This window comes from Scardinius erythrophthalmus (genome assembly GCF_964197995.2).
Source record: "Scardinius erythrophthalmus genome assembly, chromosome: 4".
Classification (NCBI taxonomy): domain Eukaryota; kingdom Metazoa; phylum Chordata; class Actinopteri; order Cypriniformes; family Leuciscidae; genus Scardinius; species Scardinius erythrophthalmus.
In genome coordinates, this window is record NC_138224.1 from 36,314,974 (window position 1) to 36,331,304 (window position 16,331).

Here is a 16,331-nt window from a genome sequence, read left to right on the forward strand (position 1 = left end):
CTGCTCAGAGTCACTATTGGTATGGTATTCCTCAGAATCACTATCAAAGTGAATTTCTGTTTCAGTCAGAACTTGAACATAACTGTTCTTTGCATGCTTTGCCAGGCTGTTGCTTGTTTCCTTGTTCTTCATCGTCAAAGTCTGTTGACCTTGGATACCATCTTGAAGCAGGGCCCACGTCTCACCTTACATGTTAAAACACATTGAGCCTTTATTAATTAGAACCTTTCAGAAATATTGTAATGTATGCCAAGTATAACAAATACATACCTGATGTCACATTGGGATGACATCTGCTTCAGGGTGTCTGCACGGGTACAAAGAGACTTCCATTGCTTGTTCCATCTCTGCAATAAGAATCCTCTTCTCCTCCTCAAGTCTCCTTACTGCCATCACTATGTTGAACGCCTTCCTCTTTGCAACAGCATGAGCCTCTCGGAGCTTCAAGCGATCTGAGATCGAATCAGTGTAGCTGACAGTGTTTGTTTTCCGTTCTTGATGCTTAAATATGTATCTGTTTATTAAAGTTAAGCATCTTGTTTAATTATCGATTGTATATTACAACATAAATTTGCTACATTTCAGTTGAGCCGCTGCAAAGATGACACGTCTGATGAAGGAGGACTGTCAGCCGATCGCTCCAGAAAATGAAGATGATGAAGCTCGTCTTTAATCTGCTAAATTATACTTCTTTTTTTCTTTTTGGTGAATCATTCACGAAATTGAGATGACTGACAGTGATATCCGGCCATAGCAATTTAAAAAAAATAAACAATGAAAATGTAAAATAAAAATAAAATTAATTAAGTTTGAAAACTCATTGCACATTTCAAGGTATAAATAAAGTGTTGGGACAGTTTATTTATTTAAAACAGGGTTGCATCGATAGAGTTTATTCCCTTTGCGATGCAAAATAAGAATAACAGAATCTTATTCTTGTAACATTTTAAACCTCTATTTTCAAAGAAATTGCAGCTAAGTTAAAAAATTAAAACGGTACAAAACAAAAATAGTTCAAAGCAACAAATTAAGAACAGGCTTTTTTCTTTGCCTCTCTCTCGTGCTGGATCTTTTTTTAGTAAGTTTCTTTTGTCTCCCTCACTGCGCCAGGTCTTTCTCGAAATTAATAAAACACACCTTACAGATAATACTGTATATGTCGCTGCGTATGGACTTTTGGAGATTTTGAGATTTATCCTTAAAAGAATTTTGCCTTTGCCTGTTCATCAGGCTGGCTATCTGACACTCTGCATATGAAAGACGGAACATTAACACCTATTCGGGTTTGTCCTGCACCCCCACGATAAAGCAACTACTGCCTTCTCCAAATCCCCCACAGGCTAGTTTGAGTTTACAAAACAAAGAGTTTGCAATTCACACTTAAATAGCTATTCTAGACATTAGCAATAGGCTATTCAAGTGTTGATAATGAAGGAATTAAATTATTTATTCTATGTAGTAATTTTTCTGTAATAAATGTTTATTACTAAATATTTAATTATTTCAATAATTGAAGAATTAAAACGCTACTTCTGTTTAGGCCAGCTTTTTCCAAGCAAAACTAAATACAATCTTCAAACGGATGTTCATTTGTTGTCATGAACAAAATGTTCAACTCAATATTAAATTCCACAGGGATCTTTGAATCCTTACAACCAGGGTGCGATTTGTGAATAAAGTTTTTTATTTTTTTTATTCAAATAAATCTCGAACCACAGTGCTTCGTGCTGCTGTCAAACTAAATAACATTTATAGAATAATTATTAACTTAAATGAAACAATATCGCAACACTGACAAATACATTTATTTGATCTGTTTTTACAGTTTAATTCAGGGCGATTTAGCCTACATTTAATTAGAGCGAGATTTTCACCCTTTCCTTGTCCTTTCCTCATTGGGAAGCGCTCACATGATAGCTAAACATGTTTGAGTAGATCCTCTGTACCTCTCGGTTTCATATGGATTACATAATCAGGCTTTAGACATAGCCGATTAATTTCGTATCGTGACTGAGCTGAGGCAAAGTGGCTTTCGGTTAATTTTTGTGACGCACAGTTCCCAGAGACAGAGACAGACAGACAAACTTTTGTCGTTAGCCTAATATGAATACAAGTTTTGAACGATGTAGGCTATACTCTACTCTTATCTGTATGACCAAACAATTACGGAGCAGCCTATTAGGTTATTTTAGCTGTTAAGAGAAAAATAAATCCAAATGAACACTAATTCAACATGCCAGAATAAAACCCGACTTTCGAACAATGCATAGCGCCACTCGTCGTGGTGTGCCAAAACACTTAATTATAAACTTCAATATTTCATTCAAAACAATCTCAAAACGCTTTGTGACATTTTGAAAAGCCGTGCATGCATTACGGCCACTGGTGACATCATGAACGTAACAGAATACTGGTTCTGATTTTATTGTTTGTCGTTTAAACGTGCCTGTTGCATATCTTTATTATATTTTATATGGTCTATTGAATTATATATATATATATATATATATATTTTTTTTTTTACAGAACTGCTTTTGAAATTACGATTGGAATTATTATAGGCTACAGAAGTAAAGTCATTGTATAATATTTGTTCCTTATTGTAAAATGGAAATGCATGGTAATTTTATTTTATAAATATAAGCAAAAAACTATGGTGTAACAGAGTTTTAGAACTAGACAAATCTCTCTGTATCAATAATAGGCTATAAAATGCATTAATAGGCTGATATAAAAATTTCAGTAGTAGTTTCAGTTGGTTCGGGATTTGAACCTGTGTCATCTAAATGATCGAAGCGTAAGTTCTATGTAAAGGCCATGACTTTACTCGTTGCGAACTGCCCAAACGTTCCAATGTGTGTTCGCTCACACGAGCGAGAAGCGCTCTTCATTTGTCTCATAACTCAATAGAATAGTACAAATAATCAGCTTCATTGCACATAATTTATTTTTGTTTGTTATTTTTGGTATTACATTTATTTTATTTATTTTTTTTGTTGTGCGTGTGTGTTTTTTAGGCCTACAATATGAAATACAGGTTATATTGTTATCGTCTCTATTTTTAACCTATTATTCTATTTTTCTGGCCTTATAAAATGTTCTATTCAGTTTACCATAGTTGTAGTATTTCATCCTTACTGTTAATTGACATTAACCCCACTGCAATTGAAAAAAATGCAGCAATTGCTGATGTTTTGCACAATATCCCTTTGCGCCTCCTGGCGGTCATGTGACTGGTTTATTTGTGCCGCGGTAGCTGGCGCGGCGGTAATAGGCATTCTGGTTGCTTACCATCTGTACATACCACCACCTCAACAATCTTTTCATATTTCTCTGTATCTGAGAGGCTAAACTTGTAGCGAAGGTTGAGTATAGTTAGGTTCTTTATTGTCCCCATGGGGATAATCTTGTCCACACGTCATCAGCTGTCAGAGTATGTGCTCTTTGACACTGATTACAATGAGCCTCTTTGGAATTGCAGCCAAGCTTAGTCAGAAGTGATACATTAAAGCACTGTGAGAAATAAAGTTATTCCAACACGAAGTGCCTTTTCTTTCCGTCCTTTATTTAGGTAGTGAATGAATAAAACAAAAAGAAAGAAACCAGCGCTGGGAAGCTCAGGAAGATAGCTTAGGCTTTCCAAGAGTCTGGACAAATATATACTGAAAATGTATAGGGAGTATCACGATCTCAACCAATAAAATCATCCATGATATCATAGGTATCATATATGCTTATATAACAATCCTATAAATGGTAAATATCCGGTAAAGTTTTCCTTCTGAGCCTTGTGGTCCAAAAGGCTTCTGTAACACACAATGCATAGAAAACACACATCTCTCTCCCCCCTTCTATATTTGGGGGTGCTTCTTAATATGAAACAGATGTGCATTACATACATACAAAAGAATGTGCAAGCAAGGCTTTCTTACTGTACAGGGCCTTTTGTTCTCTGGACACAACTTATGCTCTGGACAAAACATAGTTATGAATAAAGCTATTGCATGGACAAAGCTGAGATAAAGAAAATGCATTTCTGACAATGGCCCCTTTGATAAGATAATTATCATGTAACAGAATTATCATATCACACTATTCTCAGCATGTCCATTATTTGTAGGATAATACAGTGAAACATTCTTCATTCAAACATTTCCTTCAAAATTATTAAGGTTTTACAGTTCTATTCATCATAGCATATTGAGAAGATACAAAAGTATTCATAGCACGATAAATCAACATCCTAATGAATGGAATAATACAACAAACAATAAATGCAAGGATTAACAGTATAGTTCCTATTGGAATTAATGCCGAGACAAGCATTTGCCGCCAGCTCGTTAACCAATCACCAAAGCCACTCCTGTCACTCACTTCTCTTCTTTGTAGTTCATCAGCAATTCTTGTCATATTATTTATTCCTTCAGCGATAATATGGCCATCTTCGTCATTTGACGGTACAAAAGTGCAACAGGAGATACCAACGATGACACACACCCCTCCTCTGGCCGCGGTTAATTGGTCGAGGACTAATCTATTCTGCAGCGAAAGAAGACGTAACGAGCGAAGCTCTTCTTGGACACCAGCCAAAGTGTCCCTCGTAGTTTTAATAAATGAAATTAATTCATATCTTGTAACTTCTACTTCAATTTGAAGACTGCCAATTCCTATTGATGGAAAGATACTTTCGAAGAATTTTTCCGTACCAGTCCATAGTCGATGTTCTTTTGGTACTGGATTATCTCTTCCCAAACTACTAACTGAACTGCGGTCAGAGAGAGAGCGTGTGTTTCTTTGGTTCAACACATTATCCCTTTCATGTGATCTAACAATCATAGAATATTCTTCTAAAGTTACTAGGGCACATCGTCCACTCCAATTAAAAGGTAATGAAGTGTAAACCATGTGTCCGCATAACCAGAACCAATCTCTTAAAGCTCTTGTTCCTCTTACAGATGGAACATACCTATTACAATTTTTTCCAGAGTAAAGTCCACAATACTCATCACACAATTCTTGAATCTCAGGAGTTGATGATCCATAAACACCCAAAGTAGATAGAGGGTTTGAAGATGTTTTGGTACACAATTCTAAATCAAATTTTCCTTCTCCCGACAAACAGCTAAGACAACAGGGCATGTTTCGTACTTCACAACGGCGATATATTTGCTTACATTTACTCTCAGGAATTGTACCTAGTGTTGCAGCTCCTACTTTTCTTTCAATACAGAACAATGAGTCTGGAATGGGACCTACAGTTGCCACTTTAACATGTACTTGTACTGCAACTGTCACTTTCTTGTTGCTATCAGGGCAAGTCCAATTTACCGATGAATTTTGAGGTGCAACCATTCCAATATTACTAATGAATAAAGGGCAAAATAAGTCTTCTTCTGTCGTTGGTGATTTAACACTTACATGAGGTCCGGCAGCACTTTGCGGCATTTTTGTGCAAACATAACAGTCACCCTTTTTTCCTGTAGACTTAGCAGTGAAGTTGGCTAACCTCCACCACATATTGGAGGCAAACGCATGTGGTTCGTCTTCGTGGCTCAGCCAAGTTTCATTACCACTGCTAACAAGGGCTTGTGCATAAATGAGTATGCTTGTCAGCACGAACAGGTGTAATATCAACTTTGCAGACATGGCTTAGTTGATTCAATGATACTTATTGCCAATCTCAATCAGCAATCTCGTTCTTCGTCTACTTCTCTTCCTCGCTCTCCTTTCGATCAGTGCTGGAGGTTCACTTCCGCATAGGCTTATGCGTTCCCCTGGGATGGAGCTGCCTTCACTCTGCTAGCGTGGATCCACTGCGGCTGGAGGTCAGTCAGAACACCAGTCCTCGTCACAGCGATCACCGTGGCAGGCCCCAGATAGTTTGGTTCCCCAAGTTTTGTGGGCTTCAGACACTTTATCAGCACCTGTTGTCCTGGAACGAAAGGATGAGTTGGCTTTTCTGAGGGAAGAGGGAGAGACAGAGAAACATCACCATTTATGCCATTCAAAGTTCTAACAAGGGAATCCACATAATCCGCGATGATCACCTCCGTGTCACCTGTGGAAAGATTGCCAGCGCGACCTCTGACCCAAGGGGTCGGGAAAGGTCTACCCATGAGAATTTCGAATGGAGACATTTTTGTGGTGGCTGATGGAGACATTCTCATTTCTGTCAATACGGCGGGCAACAAATCAACCCAATTTCTGCCCGTATCTAGACATGCTTTATTAAGACGTTCTTTTATCGTTTTATTCGTCCTCTCTACGTTCCCAGAAGACTGTGGAGCGTAGGGAATATGAAAATGCCAATTAATATTAAGCTCTTTGGCTAATAATTGTGTCACTTTAGAAGCAAACGGAGTTCCATTGTCACTTGCTATAACGGTTGGAATGCCGAAGCGCGGTATAATTTCTTTTGCAAGAACCTTTACTACTGTCTTTGCATTTTCTTTTCCACACGGAAAAGCTTCTGGCCACTTAGAAAATCGATCAATAATCACAAGCAGATATTTGTTATTTCCACATGGAGGCATGTGTGTAAAATCGATCTGTAAATATTGGAAAGGAAGTTCCGGATGCGGTAAAGCATCATGGGCGATTGCCTTGTGCCGATTTGTTCGTGCACACACCAGGCAAGCATCCAATATTAACAAAGTATTCCTTCGAACGTTCGCTATGCAATATGATTGATTCAAATTTTGTATCACTTTCTCTTTCGATACATGCGATACACCATGATAATGCCTGCACAACATTACAATGGTGGATGCAGGTAGTGCGATTCTACCTTGTTTATCTCTCAAAATACCAGCTTGGTCTGGTTTTACTTCATTGGCTGCCCAATGATTCAAATCATCTTGAGTAGGATTCGCTTGTAGTATTTTTATGTCCAAATCATTAGTCAATGACGAATTCATCATTGGCACTTCAGTGCTTTGGTCATTTACATGTGGGCTACGTATCGCCTCTTTTGCTGCCCATTTCGCTACTTCATCTGCAAATCTGTTTCCTTTGGCTTCATCAGATTCACCTGTCTTATGACCAGCTACTTTAATGACAGCAAGCTTTAATGGCTGCTGTGCTGCACTAATCAGCTCGGCCACAATATTATGATGCGAAATTGGTTTTCCATCGGAGGTTTTGAAATTTCTTTCCTCCCACAATTTAGCAAAATCATGGACTACGCCATACGCATATTTAGAGTCAGTGTATATGTTGATGCACTGACCTTTCGCCAATTGACAAGCTCTTGTTAACGCAATTAGTTCTGCAACTTGTGCTGATTTATATGGCAGCGAATATGCTTCAATTACATTATCGGGCAATTCAACAATAGCATAACCACACAAATATGTACTGTCGTTTGGCTTAAAGCAGGATCCATCAATAAAATAATGCTTCCCCTCCTCCAGGACAGATGTAGACACATCTGGCCTGCAAGCAGTTGAAGTCTGGATCCTGGTCAGGCAGTCGTGGTCGTCACTCTGAAATTCACCTTGTGTCAGCAACCTGTGCAAATGTACAGTGGGACCATGAATAACAGAGGTTACTTTCAAAGTTAAATTAGCAGTAGCTAACAATATAGCCTCATAGCCTGAACGGCGTTGAGCAGTCATATGCTGTGTAGAAATATTATGCATAATAGCTCCAACCTGATGAGAAGTATGTACAGTTAATGGATGTGATAAAACAACCTTTTCAGCATCCTGTACCATGATCGCTGTAGCAGCCACTGCGCGCAGGCAGGCAGGGAGACCCCTGGCCACTGAATCAAGGGTTTTGGACAGATACGCAACGGGGCGAAAACTACCACCATGGTCCTGGGCCAGGATTGCCGCGGCCGTTCCGCGACCCTCGTGCACATATAAATGAAATTCGCGAGAATAAGAAGGGAGGCCAAGGGCGGGAGGCCTTAGGAGAGAGGATTTCAAGTGTCTGAATGCCTGATCCATTTCAGCAGTCCATGTAATGTCCTCTTTATCACCCAGCGTAGCTTCTCGCAAGATTTTGTCATACATGGAGCAATTAGGAACCCATAGCCTGCAGTAATTCACCAGTCCCAGAAAGCTTTGCATTTGCTTCCGTGTTGCTGGATGCTTGAATGCAGCGATGGCTGTAACCCTGTCAACAGACAGGCGGACTTGGCCTTGTGACAGTTCATGGCCCAAGTAGGTGACTTTTCTCTGCACCCACTGGAGTTTCTCTTTGGATGCCTTAAATCCAGCCTCAGCTAGAATATTGCAGACAATTGTGGAGGCAGCAGCACACATCTCCGCAGAGGCGCCAGTAACTAGGATGTCATCCGCATACTGGAGCAGACAAGTCTCTGGAGGGAGTTTGGCATCTTTCAGTGTCGCTTGCACTACGGCGGCAAAAACGGCCGGGCTATCCTTAAACCCCTGAGGAAGGCGGGTCCACATAAATTGACAATTCTGAAAACAAAACGCAAACAGTGGCTGAGTTTCACGATCAACCGGAATGCTGAAAAAGGCAGAGCTTAAATCAATAACAGAAAAAAATGCATGTTCTGAAGGAATAGAATTAATTATAGTCTGTACATCTGGCACAATTGGTGCAAGTGGTTTTATCAAATCATTAATTTTTCTCAGGTCTTGCGTTAGACGCCAAGAACCATTTGCCTTTCTGATAGGATTAATTGGTGTATTATAAGGTGAATGAGTGCGAACCAGGATGCCTTGAGCCAATAGCTGTTCTATGAGGGGGGCAATTCCCTCCTCTTTTTCCTTTGAAAGCGGGTATTGCTTTTGAAACACAGGTCTATCAGTTATCAAATTTGCCCTGTAGGGCCTGACATCAATTAGCCCTACGTCATCCTTGTGTTCCGCCCACAATTGAGGATTGACGCCCGAAATGTCCTGTGGCAGCACAGTTGCAGGCAAATCAGCGACAAGAGCACTTCCTGTGTCGGTTGTGATGGAAAAAGCTGCAGGAAACATAAGTGTCAGAGAGTCAGCATCAAAATCCAATTTCATACCAAGTTTATGCATTAAGTCTCTACCCAACAGGCAGAATGGTGAATTCGGTATAATTGCAAAGTCATGCATTTTAAACAAGGATGATACATCCTTAGAAGTAACCGGTAAAGGTGGCGTCATTTCACATTTCACGGGAACGTTGTCAATCCCGACCGAACTGATTTTCTTCCCCGTGATCAGACCCTCATAAAAGTTTGATGACAATGATGATACACTGGCACCTGAATCGACGAGAAAGACATATGGTTTATGATCAACATTTAATTCAATGAATGGCAGAACATTTGACTTGTTACCATAATTTAATGTAATCATTGAAAAGGCAGGCTCCTGTGTATGCACTCGTAGTCATTGTTTCCTCCATTCAGTTGGATACTGTCTCCCTTGGTCGGAAGAGCGCGAGGAGGGGGCTCTTGGCCCGCAGCCATCAGAGCGCTGAAACATCTGGTTTCCATTAGCAACTCTCCTTCTGCAAAACTTGGCAATATGCCCCGGACGGCCACAGCAGAAGCAAGTGAGAGGCTTTTTAGAGGTATTGAACGGACGAATCGGAGCCTTAACCTGTTCAGGGTTAACTTGCAACATTAATGGAATTTTACCTTTAGAGTCGAAAGCACCGGCACATGAAAGTTCACGTAAACGCTTGCCAAGGTCATCAACTGACATCGTAAAAAGATTATTTGTCGTAAGCCGAATTAATTGTGCAGTCTCACTGTGCATGTTGTTCAGAAACGTGTTCACAAACAACAGACAATTGTCATCATCGATCGGAAGTGCTGATTCCTCAATCCACGCACGCTTGAACCTATTAAAAAAAACTGTTGGCGTCTCGCCTGATTTTTGCTTTGTATTAGCGGCATGCGAAATATCTTGTTTAGTAGATGACAACTTCAGCAAAAATGCAGTTAATTGTTTAAAAAAGAGTTTAAGTTTACTCGGGTTGGACCATATCCAACCAGATTCATCGTCATCGTCATCCTCCTTAAATCTCAAACCACGAAATGATTTGGAGAGGTCAATCGGTTCAGGATCTGTTTTCACAAGACGACGTGACGGCGGTACATCATTAACAGGATCCAAAAGATCAACCGCTTCAATTAATTCTTCCTCCGTAATGTCAGCAGGAAGAGTTTTCGTTAATATAAATCGATAATCACGCCCAGTCAACTGGCTATAGGCAGTCAAACGCTTCAAAACAGAAACATAATGATGCGGGGTTTTGGACGGATCTGGCAGTTCTTTACAGATAGCCATTACTTCAGAGATATTTAGCGGATGAACTTTAAATCCGTCTGAAGTTTCAACGAAAGGAAACGCAGTCGCCTGCTTTAAGTCAGGGTATAATCTATTTTTAACGGGTGCTTCAGCGGGAGCCTGAATGCTCTCATATTTGGGAGGGAGGGGTTGCGGCGTCTGTGTCTCTTCCAAGAGAGACTTTTTTTCCGTGTGCAGGGAACTCTTCTCTGTGTCTGACGAAGAGACAGAGACGGCAGAAACTGCACTGTTCCGCACAGCCAATTCAGGGTATGATAAACTATTATTTTCAGTACTCTTAACTCTTACTGGACCTTGATCCCAGTATTTTTTCATGGTTTGCCAAGTTTTAAACGACTTCTCCATATACGGAAAATCCCACGTCGTGTCGCCCCAATTTCCGAAAATCATATCTTTTGCACTTTGCATATCAGCATCTTTAAATGACCCCTCTCGAGGGAATGGGTCTAATTGTGTCTTTCCCTCACTCCAGCCGGCCAGGTTCGACAGATAAGGCTCAGTATAAAAAGCTTGGTCGTTTCGATTCATAAAATCTTTTGGAGATTCATCAATTAACGGAGGAGATATTTTGTTGCCCATTTTAAGCCACACAAAAATTTCTCCTCAAATTCAAAGCAAACAAATTTCAAAACAGTCCAATAGAGAACAAAGAGAACAATTCTGCAGTTACAATTGTTAGTACAGTTGGCCAAAGAAACAAAGAGATAGAAGAATGGAAAAGGAAAAGATCAAAATAAAGTATGTATTGTATCATTCACTCACAACCCCAAAAAAGGAACGGAGCATTTTTGAAATATCTCGCGAAAATATTTCCTTCTTACAAAAGTAAGGTAAAACCAAAAACGCAGAAAAAGTGATCAATTTCTTCTGACGCTCTTCTTGTATTAATTAAAACACAAGGAACACCCAAAAGCAACGACAAAAGATCACTTTCTTTTGTCGTTCTTCCCGTCCTAATTAAAGCACGCCTTAATTAAACACGAGGTTAACCATAACGATAAAAGGACTGATCAGGTCACTTTACCGTTCTTCTTGCTAATGCAAGGATATCCAATCATAGCTCACGGCACGTTTTTAAAATTCATCTATCTCAGCAGATAGTAATAAACTGTTCTTATTAATAAAAGAAATCTGCTTTACCATCTGGAGTAGATCGGACGAGCTCCCATTTGTGAGAAATAAAGTTATTCCAACACGAAGTGCCTTTTCTTTCCGTCCTTTATTTAGGTAGTGAATGAATAAAACAAAAAGAAAGAAACCAGCGCTGGGAAGCTCAGGAAGATAGCTTAGGCTTTCCAAGAGTCTGGACAAATATATACTGAAAATGTATAGGGAGTATCACGATCTCAACCAATAAAATCATCCATGATATCATAGGTATCATATATGCTTATATAACAATCCTATAAATGGTAAATATCCGGTAAAGTTTTCCTTCTGAGCCTTGTGGTCCAAAAGGCTTCTGTAACACACAATGCATAGAAAACACACATCTCTCTCCCCCCTTCTATATTTGGGGGTGCTTCTTAATATGAAACAGATGTGCATTACATACATACAAAAGAATGTGCAAGCAAGGCTTTCTTACTGTACAGGGCCTTTTGTTCTCTGGACACAACTTATGCTCTGGACAAAACATAGTTATGAATAAAGCTATTGCATGGACAAAGCTGAGATAAAGAAAATGCATTTCTGACAAGCACCATATCAAACAGTATAAAACAGTATATTCCACCTTCTGGCCACTCATTGATATCAATGATCCAGCCCTCCAGTTGATTGTCTGTGATGTCCATTTCCGTTTTCATGGCCTCCAGGTTATGCAACTGGCATTGCAGGGCTATTGTGGCCTTCAAACACAAAGGACAATGAGGGAAACGCTTACCATAGGTGTGATTGGCAAAGGACAAAAAAGCAAGAAAATTTACAGCGCACCTACTATGACCCCCTCCCCCCACCATCACCACACACACACACACGCACGCACACACGCACAGTGACGACATTTATATACATTTAATGAAATACAGTGCAATATATTATAATATATTATATTTAGGGCTGGACCCGAATATTCGTTCGGTGGGTTGGTATTCAATTTGAAAATTTGACATTCGAATATTCGTTTTTTTTTGTTGTTGTTTTTTTGCACACCCGGGATTGCCAACGGTTCTCATTTGCGCTTGAATAAGGCCATGTTGTGCCGAATTCTTACTCCCTGCCAGAATCTGACTCCCCTCGCGAGCACGCGCATGACGTCACTTTGAGTCGCCTCGCCAGTTGCTAAAACAGAAACGCGTCAGACAGCGTAAGAAATTACATGATAACAATTTGTGTGTTGATCTTTGATCATGTATGTATTAGTTATGTGTCTTTGATCATGTATTTTATTATTTTTGATTATGTATTATTATGTATTCTTATTTGATCAAACTCGTATAACTGTCTAGCTGTGCTTTTACGCTTGTATTGTGTTTTTTACTACAGTATTATAAATCAGCGTGGGTTTTTTTAAACACTACAGTGTTTTTTGTAGTAAAACAATGGTTTAGTTTCTGGTAAAGTTTCTACACCTAAACATAAACATCATTACTAAAGAGATTTGACCTTACTGCCTGCACATTTTCTTTATGAAAACAAAACAGTGCTGCCTAAATCATACTCCCCTATGTAAAATACTTAATATTGAATATAGACACTTGTGCTTTTTTGCAGGTAGTCTTTGGGATGAGATGTGTGTCCAGAATGAGTTTTGTGGGTGTCTGACCCTGCTAAAGTGATCCCAGTGTGGGGGGTGTGAATTCGGCAGTGCTGCCAAAACCATACTCCCCTATGTAAAATACTTAATATTGAATATAAACACTTGTGCTTTTTTGCAGGTAGTCTTTAGGATGAGATGTGTCTCCAGAATGAGTTTTTTGAGTCTCTGACCCAGCTAATATAAGTATTAAGCAGTACTGCCAAAATTAAAATAATCAAAATAGACTACAGTGTCCTGATGACCCTGTGCCTTTAGGTAAATTTATATAAGTTTGTAACTTTTTATAACTGATTTCAGGCAAACACTTTTTTCAATGCCACTAACAATGTTACTATATCTCGCAGACCTCTTCAAACCCAAATCATGTCATGTTACTTATCAGTTGCCAGTTTTACTAATCAGTATACTTTTAGTACTTTTTTTTATAAATTCACTGTTCTATTGTCAATAACATGTCATGGGAAAATCATTAAATATTTTTAATTACATTCTACATTGGACAATCTGTTTCTGATTTGGGTTTAATTAACTATTTACATACATTTTGTTGATTTAGAATAAAGATATTTAAATAAGCTAGCAAACAAATGGTATATTTTAAGTGTACAATTTAGTTTTCAGGGAAAAAAAAAAGATACTTTACATTAAATAAAATGAATGGTCAACATAAATCATTATAAATATGATGAGGAGTCAAGGTTCGCAAACTGGGCAGATGAAGTGTTTGTTTTTCCTGGAGCGTTGCACGCAGTTGCAATGAAACCAGCGTGGGCACATGTCACAGCCAATCTAAACATGTCGACAAACAAATTTTGAAGTCAAGCATAGGTATTTCTTTAATCTATATCGAACAATACTTACATGAACATTATTATATCACCTTCAATTCATATGGCAAATTCAATAAAAGTTTGATAAAGGAAAACATTCTTTCTTCCAATGCTTACCCAGTTAGTTACTTTTTCCCCACTGTTCTTGTCCCCACACAGATGGCACAAGTCCTTAAGGTTAGCTAGTTGAGTATCATGCCAAGGCAGAAGAAACATTGTTGTCATAAAACAAGTTCTTAAAGGGGTTGGCTTCCGGTTCGCGAACAAGATGGCTGCGTAATTTCAAAGCTCTCCGACGGTTTTCCTAAAAACAACCCTAAAATTTTTGAGATTTGAGTATAAGTGAAATTTTACTAAATATGGAGGCTAGGGTTGCTACAAGGAGGAGAAAGACGAAGGGCACAGCACCTGTTACTGGGGATTTACAACAAGACAGCCGAAGCTGCTCTCCGGCCCACGAGGCCGAGGGACAAGAAATGGAGGAGGTTAGCTTGGAAAAGGTACTAACCGAACTGAGAGATTTTAGACGCGACAACAAGCAACAGCTCTCGGAGATACAACAAGACTTGCACAAGACAAACGATAGGCTGGATGAAGCTGAGGGTCGAATTGAGGAGGTGGAAACGGCCATGCAGGCGGCTTCTTCGTTACTTACGCAACTTTTACAACGCCAGGACAATATGGAGGCTAAACTTATTGACCAAGAGGGTCGCGCACGCCGAGAAAACATAAGGATCTACGGTATTCCCGAGGGGGCTGAAGAAAATAATATCGAAGGTTTCATTGATACACTGCTTCGGGATTGCCTGGATTTCCCCCAGGACACGCAGATCAAAATTGAAAGAGTCCACAGAGCTCTTGGACCTAAGCCCGCTGACGTGCGTTCAAAGCCTCGCTCCATCATTGTCAAGTTCGCGAGTTACAAAGTCAAAGAAGAAGTTATACGTAGAGCCTGGCAGAAGGGACAAGTGCAATACAAAGATGACCGCTTTTATGTGGACCACGATTACCCACCAGCTATTATCAAGAAACGTGCGGAGTACAATCAAGCAAAGAAGGTGTTGAAGGAAAGGAAAATTAAGTTCCAAACTCCCTACCCTGCAAGACTACGCGTCTTCTATGGTGACGAGACCTGCCTGTACCAGACCGCGGCGGAGGCAACGTCAGACATGGCATCACGGGGGCTCCCAGTCAAAGTTATTCGTCCCTCAGTCAGCTCATACCAGCGGGAAATTCAACGGCTTTCACCTTGGCAAGTGGCTGGAGACCAGGATGCAGTTACACCGAGAGACATGCGCTCCCAGGAGGATGGTGAGCCTCGGCAGCGGTTTAAAGAAAAGCTGCAGGAATTCAGACGTCTACCCCCAACTACAGATAAGTGATTCACAACAGAACGCATTTAGACTGCTGCTTGTTTGAATAAACTAACAGAAGTTGTCCTTTTAGTTCTGGCTGTGCCTTCGTTCTACTCCTAACTAATTGTAAACTAAAATGTCGGAGCATACGAACATTTTGAAGACTGGCTAAAATCAAAATGCAGCCAATACAGTGGGCCCTACGCTACGTGATGAGCGGGTTTTCCCCTGAAAGGTGCTCTAACATCTCGAGCCCCTTAAAGGTTCAGTTCATTGGAACCTCTGATCTGGAAGCAAACCTTGTGCAAAGAAATGACATTTTGATATTTCATCATATTTTAGTTTTGTTCATGTTCTACTTGTTCATGTTACAGGTGTGCATTACTTTTTTTTTTTTTTTTTTTGTATGGATACGTCTTCAGTTAAAACCATAGGAAACCATGGCTGACAAACGTACTCTAAAATTTGCATCATTTAATGTGAATGGGGTTCTTAACCCCATTAAGAGAAATAAAATATTGTCTAAAATGAGAAAGGAAAAAGTACAAATTGTTATGTTACAAGAAACACATCTTAATTCGCTGGAACACGAAAAATTAAAAAGAATGGGTTTTTCTAAAATATATTACTCGTCCTATAAATCAGGTCATAGACGGGGTGTGGCTACTCTAATTTCACAAAGAGTGCCATTTGAACTCATATCTGAAACTACAGACAAAGAAGGGAGATTTTCACTGATAACTGGTAGGATAGATGGAGTCCAAATGACACTGTTGAATGTATACGCTCCCCCAGACAGTGACATTACATTTTATAGAAAACTATTTGATTTAATGGCACAATCAACTGGTATACTTATTTGTGGAGGGGATTGGAATATTCGACTTAATTTTAGGCTTGATTCCTCAAGACAGATTCCCCAAACGTCTTTGCAGAAGAAAATTAAGATCCTCATGTCAGAATATGGTATTGTGGACATTTGGAGGGATTTACATCCAACAAATCGAGATTATACCCACTTTTCCCATGCGCATACAGTATACTCTAGAATTGATTATTTTTTCATTTTTAAAAGGGATCGTCATAAGGTATGTAACTGCGAGATTGGAAACAT